Source organism: Sorex fumeus, unplaced genomic scaffold (genome assembly GCF_029834395.1).
Source record: "Sorex fumeus unplaced genomic scaffold, SorFum_2.1 ptg000122l, whole genome shotgun sequence".
In the NCBI taxonomy this organism is placed as follows: domain Eukaryota; kingdom Metazoa; phylum Chordata; class Mammalia; order Eulipotyphla; family Soricidae; genus Sorex; species Sorex fumeus.
In genome coordinates, this window is record NW_026606179.1 from 38,676,313 (window position 1) to 38,687,787 (window position 11,475).

Genomic DNA, 11,475 nt, shown 5'->3' on the forward strand with positions numbered 1-11,475 from the left:
GATTTACTGCTCTGGGACATGAGGAAAAACAGTCTAAAACAAACATAAACAAATGGGGGATGAGTGAACCCACCTGCTAAGTTGTAATAAAATGTGATTCATGAGTCTGCTTCAAGTGCTGAGGGGAAAGGCAGTTTTAGGGATAGAGAAGGGACCCACTACAGCATAGATAGTTGGAAATGATCACTCTGGATAAGAAATGAGTGCCAAAAGTAGGCAAAGGAATACACGTGATAATCCCTCAGTATCTGTATTGCAAACCAATTGGCCAAAAGGAGTCGGGGGGGGGGGGGGGAGGGAGGAGAAACAGAGAGAGATAGAAACAAAGAGATAGAGAGAGAGAAAGAGAGAGAGGGAGAGAGAAGAAAAGTAGGAAAGTGCTTGCCATCAGGCTGGGGGTTGGGGTGGGTGGCAGGAGGGAAGCTGGGGTCATTGGTGGTGGGAAATGTACTCTGGTGGAGGGACAGGCGTTGGAATATTATATGACTGAAACCCAGTCATGAACAGCTTTGTAACTGTATCTCACGGTGACTCAATAAAAAATAAATTTAAAAATATTTTACTAATAAAAAGTGAATAAATAAAAGTTTGAAAAATGCAATTCACATGCATGATTCCGAGCTAAGAGTTCAACATTCATGCTTTCCTTTGACCCCCACAAGAACAGTCTCTCATTCCCAACAGTCAGCCATGGCAGATGAGGAAGCTGACTCAGAGAGGTCAAGTAGCCCGCCTCGTGTCGTGTGCAAACAAGGCCTGTAGCTTGGTGGAAAAGCACATGCCTTGTGTGTGTGCATGTTCCTTGGGTTCAATCCCTGCCACCCCCCAACCCCTCCCTCAGAAGAAGCTCTGAGCAACGTGACTTCAGACCTCAGTGCCTTCAGTCTTGTCCATGAGTCACTGAAGACAGTCGAGGTGTCTGACTCATCATCAGGCCACAGTGTCTGAGTGTCTGTTGTGGGGTCGCAGGTCGCATCTAGCCCAGACAGATGAGCACAGCGTTTATTCCTGAGGAATCTGTGTCTCGAGGAAGAGGAGGGCTTATAAACCAGCTAGTGAAACCGATGGCTCCAGTGCCCCTTGGGATGACTGACTCCTTGTGGAAAGGGTCCCTGCATGGGAAGACAGTCACCCCAGAGCAACGCAGGGACCAGGCATGGAGCCACAGGGTGACACCTTTTTCTGCCATCATCTCGCGGTCCTCAACCTCAATTCCTGGATCACGAATTTCAGAGTCTTCTTTTTGGCAAAAACTGCAGGGTACAGGACTAGCCTGTATTTAGCCTGGATCTTTATGGAAGAGGGAAAAGATGAGAACCCAGCAATGTTGTGCTTTATACAAAATGAAGCCTGCGCTGCTCCTTTGAAACTACCTGTCTCCTTCTGAGAAAACCAGTGCCTTTGACCGGGACCTGACAGCAAAGGCCATCACTGCAGCTGTGCAGGACTTGGGGCTCAAAGGAGCAGAGGCACCATATGAGGCCAGTGGAGGCCTTGGGCAGGGTGGCTGCCTGCTCCCTGCAGGGGGGACATTCAGCTAAACCCCTTGGGGTGGACCTAAGCCATTTAGGAAGTTCACAAAACCCCAGAACTGTGCAGGAAACCATCTGTATTTGTCCCTTTAATTTTTTTTCTCTTTAGGGGCTGGATCAATGACACAGTGGGTAGGGTGTTTGCCTTGCATGTGGACAAACTGGGTTCTATTCCCAGCAGCATCCCATATGGTCCCCCGAGTACCACTAGGAGTCAGGTTCGATTTCCAGTGTCCCCTCTGGTCCCCCAAGCACCGCCAGGAGTAATTCCTGAGTGCAGAGCCAGGTGTACCCTTGTGCATAGCTGGTGTGACCCAAAAAAAGCAAAAAAAAAAAATTTCTTCTCTTTCACAGATGTCTCAAGCTTTGACCAAATCATCCAAGAACTCCTCACATGTTCCAAGAAGGCCAAGCATCACATCTCTGCAAAATCATTAATCATAAATGCAGGTGAAAAACTGTGCTCTCCTCCTCCCTGCCAATGCATTCTGTCTTTTTTGGCGAGGGTGATTGGAAGAGGTGGTGCCAGGGATCGAATCTAGGTCACCTGCACAAGCCAACCACACACTTTACGCTGAGCCTGAGGCCCGCCCGCCAACTTGTGCGCTGAGGAGGCAGGTGTGTTCTTGTTTGCTGCAGTCAGGCAGATGATGAGACTCAGAGGACAGACCAGTAGACCTGTATCTGCGCTTTCCCAGGCTCTGGGGAGGGTGGGAGCCAGGGGCAGAGGGGTGGGACAGACTAGAGAGACCCCCAGGCAGCTATGAAGTGGTCTCAAGTGCCTGAGGCTGGACACGGCTGTTTTTTTTTTTTCAGCACCGTCCAGAAACTGAGAGGTATCTCCATAGCGCCATGGCATTGCAGCTGATATCATCATTCCCCAGGGGCATTAAGCAATGTTGTAGTTCAACCATCTCAGTGCTCACTCCCTGGGCTGACGTGGGGATGGAGGAAGGAGAAATGAGTGAGACGTGGGAGGGATATCACTTTCTTGACCAGACCTTGTGAGCAACCGTATCTGCTAGAATACGACTCAGAAGTGGAGGGAAGTTGGCTGTGCCAGGGAAGGGCAAGAAATCGAGGGGCGATACATCCTCAGGAAGTCCATCTGTCCCTGCCACTGCATTCTGAGAGCAGCTGCACCAAACTGTGGGTGTCCTGGGCTTAGAGGTCTTCAGTCTTCTGAGCCACAAACTTGGTGTCCATTCACCTGGGGCTCCCAAATGCCCAGCACCAGAGGCCTGGTTCTTGAAAGGTGTAAATGGGGGGACATGGCTGGAGTTGGGCTGTGCCCTCCTTTGGAGCAGGGGCATACTAGGATCCCAATTTTCTTCCTACAAGTGCCCTGATGAATTCCTGTGATATTCCCCTTGAAAGCATGAGACTGAACTTCTTCCTCCTTCTACAAGTGAGCTAAAATTCATGCTTCTATGGGTAAGGCTAAGGACATTATACATAAGAGATGAGACACCCCCCTGAGACGCGCACACACGGAGACACAGAGACACACAGACACACAGACAAATCCCGCTAACTTAACTTGCCAACTGCAAGGAATCAGCTCTGGGCTATGGCCCAACCCCATTTGACTGCATTTTTCAGAGGTTCTCAAGAATCTCTTACTCATTCATCTGTTCATGTCCTGGTTCCTTCAGGCTCTAATCCATCACTCTCATTTGTAAGTGCACTTCAGACCATCACCCAGTCATAGAGATGGTCCGTCATGGCTCTTGCCCCAAAACCTCACAGGTTTGTGGGGGAGGGGTGCAAGAGCCAAGAACATCAAGAATGACAGGGCAGACTAGAAAGTGGTCCATGTCATGGAAAATCTACAAACATTTCACTGCAGGACACACGGGTGGGGGGGGGAGGGGGCTTTCTGAGAAAGGTGGAAATCAGAGGTGGCTTCCGGAAGGAAGGTTCAGTAGCAGCAACTCCAGAACCTCCCTTTGGACCCGGGTGAGGAAGCCTGGCAAAAGTTCAACACTTTCCAGAAGACTGAGGTTTGCCAAGACAGAGCTGTGATGGAGATCGGGAAATGGTCCAGTCACCACCCCCCCAACCCCCAGACCATGCAAGAAAGATCATTTGGGAAAAAAAGGAAAAAGAAATACCATTTAAGGGGCTGGAGCGATAGCACAGTGGGGAGGGCGTTGCCTTGCATGCGGCTGACCCAGGTTCGATTCCCAGCATCCCATATGGTCCCCTGAGCACCACCAGGAGTAATTCCTGAGTGCATGAGCCAAGAGTAACCCCTGTGCATCACCGGGTGTGACCCAAAAAAAGCAAAAAAAAAAAAAATACCATTTGAGTCCACAGCCCAGCAAATGGAAGAAGATCTACTTGGACTCAAAGTGATAAGGAAATGAGGGGCCGGAGAGAAAGCTCAGTGGGCAGAGAGTTTACCTCGGATGTGGCTGACCTGGGCTCGATTCCTGGAACCACAAATGGTCCCATGAGCCCTGCTGGGAGTGCGGAGCCAGGAGTAATCCCTGAATACTGCCCAGGCTAGCCCGTCACCCCCAAAACCAAGGTGATAAGAAGTGAGGAGCAAAGGGAAAGGCCAAGATCAGGTTGGCAGCCTGGAAGCCGTAGGAGCTGGTGGAGGAGGTGAAAGAACTAGTGGACGATGAGCTGCATGAGAAGTGGAACCTGGGGGCCAAGACCAAGAGGCCTGGGCCCTGGGTCGCGGGCGGGAGCCACTCCAGGCTGGGGCACACAGCGGCTTGGCTGCCGTGCAGAGCTGGAGAGCAGGGGCTGAGGCCGGCAGGGGCTAGCTCCAGACCACCCCTCCCCTAGCATTTAGGGGCCAGAGCAAAAGTGCACCTTCAAGTACCGCTTGATTAAGGTTGTATAAAGTTAGGAGTCCATCAGACAAAATGCTTTCCACTTGCCCACCTTGACAAAAAGCGTCATATGAACCTAGAGAGCAAGTTTTTCCACGTCTGGCCCTCAGCCGCTGACACAGGAACACGGAGGTTCCAGGGGAGCTACTTCCTGGCCCCCGGCCCAGCCTGTGCCCCCCATTCCCTCCCCAGCTCCTTCCCTCACTGTAGGGGGCCTCCGTACACCCAGCCCCTAAAACTGCCCACCTCAGGGATAGACCATCTCCTCCCCAGGATTTGGGAATCTGGAGAGACGCTCAACAGCGAATCTCTGGGGGGGGGGTGGGGGGGGGTGGGAGTGGGGGGTTGGGGAGAAGCGGGTTTGGAGTAACAAAGTTCCCAGTTCTCTCATGATGGCCCGGAAGGGGAGGTTGCAGGCTCTGGGGGCAGGGTGGGGCGGGGGCATCCCCCAGATTTTTCTGTTTTCTTTAAAGCAAAAGGAGGGACTTGGGGTTCAGGGTTGGGGCCATCTCCTGCCCAGGGATAAGGGCGTCTAGTCAACCAGGGAGGGGAGAAGCGAGTGGCCCTGTGAGAGGGAGCACAGTGGCAGGGGTCTGAACGAGGAGCACTGAGATGCTGATGGCTGAACCCCGATAGCACCTCTGGAGCCTGGCCGGCTTCCTGACACGCGGCAGGAGGGCAGGTGGGGGCTCAGCCAGCTGCACCCTGTGAGATAAATTTTTTTTTTTTAAGTTTTTAGGCCACACGTGGCCATGCTGAAGGTTTGCCTTACTCCTGGTTCTGCACTCAGGAATTACTCCTGGAGGTGCTTGGGGACCATGTGGGATACCAAGGATCGAACCCGGGTCAACTGCATGCAAGACAAGTGCCCCACCCACCATCCTATCACTCTGGCTTTAAAAGTTGCTCTCTCTCTCTCTTTCTTTCTCTCTCTCTCTCCCTCTTTCCCTCTCCCTCTCTCGCTCTCTCCCCTCTCTCCCTCTCTCTTTTTCTCTCCTCTCCTTCTCTCTCCTCTCTCTCTTTCTCTCCCTCTCTCTCCCTCCATCTCTCCTCTATCCCTCCCTCTATCCTTCCCTCTCTCCCTCCCTCTCTTCCTCTTGCTCTTTCTCTCCCTCCCTCCTTCTCTCTCCTCTCTCTCTTTCTCTCCCTCTCCCTCCCTCTATCCCTCCCTCTCTTCTTCTCTCCCTCTCTCTTTCCCTCTCTCTCTCCCTCTCTCTGCCTCCTTCTCTCTTTCCCTCTCTCCCTCTCTCTCTCTCTCTCTCTCTCTCTCTCTCCCCCACCTGTTTCTTTTTGGGCCACACCCAGTGGTGCTCAGGGCTTGCACCCCTGTGAGAAGCTCCTGGAATGAGTCTAGGGCTCCCGCTGGCCTCTCCCCACCCCCAGCCCTTGGCGTCTGCCCGGGCCGTGTGCAGGGCGTCTGGCCCCAGGGAGAGGCGGGGTAAGCCCAAGTCTACACCTACACTGCGCCTATAAATAGGGCATCTCGGGAGCTGCCCACTCAGCCTCCCTTCCTCAGCCGCCACCACTCAAGACTCCTGTACGCCTGCGCCATGGACCCTGCAGAGTGCACCTGTATGTCTGGTGAGTAAGGGATCCCAGGCCCCCAAACCTTGCACGCAGATCAAGAAACGCTTCTCTACCTCCAACTAGCAGCCACCAGGTGATTTGCTTCTGACTGGCGACCTCAGGGGCAGCCCCAGTCTCAGCTGGCCACCAGCCTAACTGTGCAGTGACTGAGGCGAGGGCTGAGGCATAGATTCGGGCAAGGATTCGGGTCCAGAATCTGTCAGTCCTGCTTTGCTCCACTACTACCAGTCTCCTGACCCGGGTTATTGGGGAACATCCGCTTCCTCGTCTGTAAACTGGGTTTGCTCATCCTCAGCTGCACACCTCCCGGGCATGCTGTGACGGGACTAAAGTCATGGCAGGGCTGTGGAGCCCTCTGGATCTTTCTAATGAGGAGCCGCTGTGTCCCAGGCTCGGGAACTGCTGAGCTCCACAGAGCACGCAGGCCAGGAGGGGAGGGAGGTCAGGGTTATGGGCTTGGAAGAGAAGCAAGAAGCTTCACAAGACATATCTGCACCCAAACCTGCCAGAGATACGGACACTTGCAGTGTTTTGAAGCTTAAAAACCATAGACGAAGCCTGGAGTGACAGTTCAGCAGGTAGGGCGCTTGCCTTGCACACGGTGGACCCGGGTTCAATTCCCGGCATCCCCTTTGGTCCTCTGAGCACTACCAGGAGTAATTCCTGAGCTCAGAGGCAGGAGTGAGTCCTGAGCATCGCTGGGTATGACTCCAAAACCAAAACTAAAAAGATAAGTGGGAGTTTTATTTATTTTGTGCTAGGGATTGAACCCAGGTTTGTGGGCAAGTTTTCAGGGTATTTTTCTTTCTATGCTGAGGCTGTGGTTTTCACTTTGAGCCTGTTCCTTTTCTAGATTCTTTTCCTACCATTTAGGGTCCCCAACTTGGAGCTGGAGTGATAGTATAGCGGGGAGGACATTTGCCTTGCATGCAGCCAACCCAGGTTCGATTCTTGGTATTCCATATGGTCCCCTGAGCACCGCCAGGAGTAATTCCTGAATGCAGAGCCAGGAGTAAGCCCTGAGCATCACCGCGTGTGACCCAAAAAGAAAAAAAAAAAGGGAGGGGGTGGATGGGGGAGAGCCCAACTTACCTTGAAAAGGTGAGGCGGGCATTAAGGCTTTGGCAGCCTACAGCCAAACCCTATTTGGTGAATTCAGTCTGACTTGAGGTTTTTCAACCCAATGGTACATCAAAATCATCTAGTTTTCTCTTTGAAAATGTGGCTTCCAGGCCAGAGAGATAGCTCACACAGTCAGCCTGTATCTGCCACATGAGAGGCCCTGAGTTTTCCTTTTTGGGGGGATCTGGAGGGCACACCTGGTGATGCTCAGGAGATACTTCTGCTCTGTACTCAGGAATCACTCCTGATGGTGCTCGGGGAACCATCTGGGGTCCCGGGGATCGAACCTGGTTGGCCACGTGCGAGGCAAATACCCTACCCACTGTGCTCTCTCTCCAGCCCTGAGGCCCTGAGTTCAATTCCCAGCACCACGTGGCCCACTGAATACTGCCCCGAGCATTAATGGTCAGGACCCCTATCAAAATGTTCATTTCCTTTTCCTACCAGACTTAAGAGACTCTCAAGGGCTGGGCCCCAAACCTGCATTTTGGCAAGTTGGCAAGTCTCATCCTCATGGCGCTGGTCCAGCTACGCCAGCCTCTGCCACCTGGCTGCCATCCTCTGAAAGGGTCATGCTCACTGCATTGTCCATGGGCTCCCCCAGGACATCCCCAAGCCCTGCCCCCTGGGGCCCCAGCAAGGCCACGCTTCACAGCTCTGCCCTCTCCTCTCTTCCAGGTGGGATCTGTGTCTGCGGGGACAACTGCAAATGCACCACCTGCAGCTGCAAGACCTGCCGGAAAAGTGAGTGCAGTGACCACATGCCCACATGCCTGGCACCCTGCAGGGGGAGTGATGTGGGTGCTGAGTGTCTGTCGCCCACAGGGGAGAGATCTGAGTGAAAACTGAGCTCCCCTGGGCTGCAGCACCCCTAATGGAAGGGCTCACCTCAGTATTTGGAATCAGAAGGGGGCTGAGAGAAGGTTCTAGAAAGGAGAGGAAACAGGACTTGCAATACCTGGTCCTGGATTTTGGTCTGGGATCTGTGCAGTGACCTGGGTCTCACCCCTTTCCCTCTGGGACTCTGATGCACTCTCAGTAACCTGAACCATGCTCAGTAAAATCCCCCTGACATCTCCTTCCCGGGTATTTTCCGCAGGGCACAGAAGCCCGTTTCTTCCAGGTGGTGGGGGGGGGGGAGTGAATTGGGGAGCTGGGAGCCCTGATCCAAACCTACCCGTCCCTCTCTTATCCATCTAGGCTGCTGTCCCTGCTGCCCACCCGGCTGTGCCAAATGTGCGGGCGGCTGCATCTGCAAAGGCGGCTCGGATAAGTGCACCTGCTGCTCCTGAAACGCAGCCGTGAGCCGAGGCGGCATCTGTACAGAGCATCGGCGGAGATGCGGGGACGGTTGTACAATAGTTTGCGCTTTTTATATATACGGGCCCACGTGTGGGCTTGGTGACGCTTGTATTTCTGGAGTGTTTGGAGCAATAAAGTTTCGCTCATGGTGGTGTGCTGGCTCCGTGCTGAGTTCTGTCCTAACAGGATCAAGGAGGGCTGGTGGCTCTGGGACAGATTCAGTAGGTGGCCCGTGAGCCTGTGGGTTGGTCTGGGACCTTTCTCCTGCTGCAGGAGAGGGCATGCCCAGGGCAGGGCAGGAGTCAGGGAGCGTCCCTGCCCGGGGAGTGGCACTGAATGTCAAATAGGAGTCAGTGGAGCAAGAACCCCACCTGGCTCTCCTTCCAGCCAACTCCTCTGATGGTGGTGTCCTACACCCAGAAGCTCCAGGCTCTTAGCATGGTTCCAATTACACCTGGGAACTGCTCGTTAACTTCTTATATTGGCTTTCTTCCTTCCCCACCTCCACTCCCCACTCTCCAGCTTCCTGGGATGCTCACGCGAGGAAAGTGCTTGCTCAGACTTTGCGCTGGAGAGAATCTTAGCCAAGCATCCTGGGGGCATGGTGCTGGCACGGGATGCCTTAGTACATATACGATTGTGGCTTTTGAAGTGAAGAGGAGGGAGGGTGTATAAATCTAAGGGAGAGTCAAGGCTGACACATTGAGGTCATTTAACTGCCCCAGTAGGTATTCACTGGATCAACACTCAGGATGGGGTGAGCGGGCAGACAGAACCAGATGCTGGTTGACGTTCTTGCATCTCACATAAATGAATGTGCAGAGAAGCAGGTGGGATTCAACACCCCCGTGGCTGGTATCAGGAGCAGGTCTTCAGCTGCAGCAGCTCAAAGCCCACTGAGTTTGAGGCTGACGGTGGCTACCATGACTCAGCACTTTGCAGGCCCCCAACCCCTGAGCTGAGCCTCATGTGCTCTTTTCACCATGTAAAAGTCCTGCCAGTGGGTGAGCTCTGTGGAGACATCCTCAATGTTTAAAACAGATAAGTGGAAATAGAAAACTGTACAGAAAATCCTGAACGTGGGGCCGGATCGATCGTACAGTGGGTAGGGCGTTTGCTTTGCACACGGCTGACCCGGGTTCAATCCCTGGCATCCCATCTGGTTCCCAGAGTACTGTCAGGAGTAATTCCTGAGTGCAGAGCCAGGAGAACCCCCTAAGCATTGCCAAATGTGAACCCAAAAAGCAAAAAAAAAAAAAAAGAAGTAGGAGGAGGAGGTGGAAAAAAGAAGAAAAGAAAATACAGAACATGTGAAACAGAAAAGATGGAAAGTATGTCGCCTTCCCACCACCAGCCACTTCCCCAGACGAATACTGTAATAACCTCTGCTTGTGTAACCTTCCAAGGTTGTGCTCTCCCGTGCAACATGTAGCATCCCCCACCCCTCTCTCTGTGTCTCTCTCTCTCTGTTTCTCTCTCTTTCACACACACACACACATACACACACACACACACACACAGAGTGTCATATGTACTCCAAATAATCTTGGTGTTTTCCCAATATAGTAAACTTTCTGCCCAAACTATTTTTTTTTACTTTACGAGAGAAGGAAAAATAAAAAGATCAAAACACACACACACACACACACACACACACACACACACACACACACACACACAAATCAAGGTACCAAATCAGGGTAGCGATGGACAGAACAAAATGGTCAAAGAAAATAGAGAAGGATAAAAAGGATGGGTCAGAGCGATAGTACAGTGGGGAGGGCATTTTCCCTGCAAGGATTGATCTGGGTTGGATCCCCAGCACCCCATAGGGTCCCCAAACACCGCCAGGAGTAATTCCTGAGTTCAGATCCAAGAGTAACAGTAACCCCTGAGCATCTCTGGGTGTGACCTGAAGAGAAAAAAGAAAAGAAAGAAAAATAAAGAAGGAACCGTGGAGATGATGATGCAGTAGAACGAGGCTCTGGCAGCATCCAGCCCACAGGGGAAAAGCAAAGAAAGGAACAGAAGAAGGAAATGACACAGCCCGCAGTAGTGCAGGGACTTCTCTCACAGCTGCCTCTCCCAGTCTTTCTCTGGTCCCCCGAGTCATGCACTATGCTCGAGACCCTCCAGTTCTGGGACCATGAACACTGCCAAAGTGACCCTGACCACAATGACACCCCCATCCTCTTCATTGCAAACCCGGACACCCTCACTCAGTCTTAACATGCTATTAAGGAATTTGTATATCCCCAGAAAATACGTCTGAAATCCCTTAAAAGACTTGGTTAAGAACCTGTGGTCCTTGGGGCAGTAGCAATAGTACAGTTGGTAGAGCACTCGTCTTGCATGCAGATGACCCAGGTTCAATCCCCAGCATCCCGTACAACTCCTGTACAGGGTGATCCCTGAGCACAGAGTCAGGAGTAACTTTGAAGCACTCCCGGTATGGCCCAAGAATACAAACAAAACAAAAGAATCAATGGTTCTTGGTATGTGTTTCCTAAAAAACCAGGTGGATGTGGCTTGCCTGGGTTCAATCCTTAACATTGAAAAAAATATTTTTTAAAGAATCAAGTGTGCAAGTTCTTCTATCATGTGAGATTTCCACAGTGATTGCAACATCAACAATAAAAGGGAAAAGGGAATAATTTAAAGAGATAATGAGTAGACTAATAATAAATGAAAATACCAAACAGTTACTACTTCCAGGTGCTGAGTTCAACATTATCCAGGCATAATTTTATTGCCATAAGATGGCCCCAGGAGAGGAGAGTATTATTGGCCCATTTTACAGATGAAGAAACCAAGGCCCACGGAAGTTAGGACGCTTGCTCGAGGCTGCACAGCTAAGCTAAAATTTAATCCAGGTCTGACTGACTCTCCAGAGTCAAGGGATAGAAGCCATGGAAGAGCAGAAACAACTTCCCTAGAAATACATTCATAGCCGGACAACCAGCCCTGGAGACTGACCTTAGGGAGATGCATTCACCTCTCACCCCGACTTCTACCCTCAACAGAGCAGAAGGGAGGTGCCCTCTCTGGGATGGATGGGGTTCATTCAAGCCGCCAAGTGTCCACCC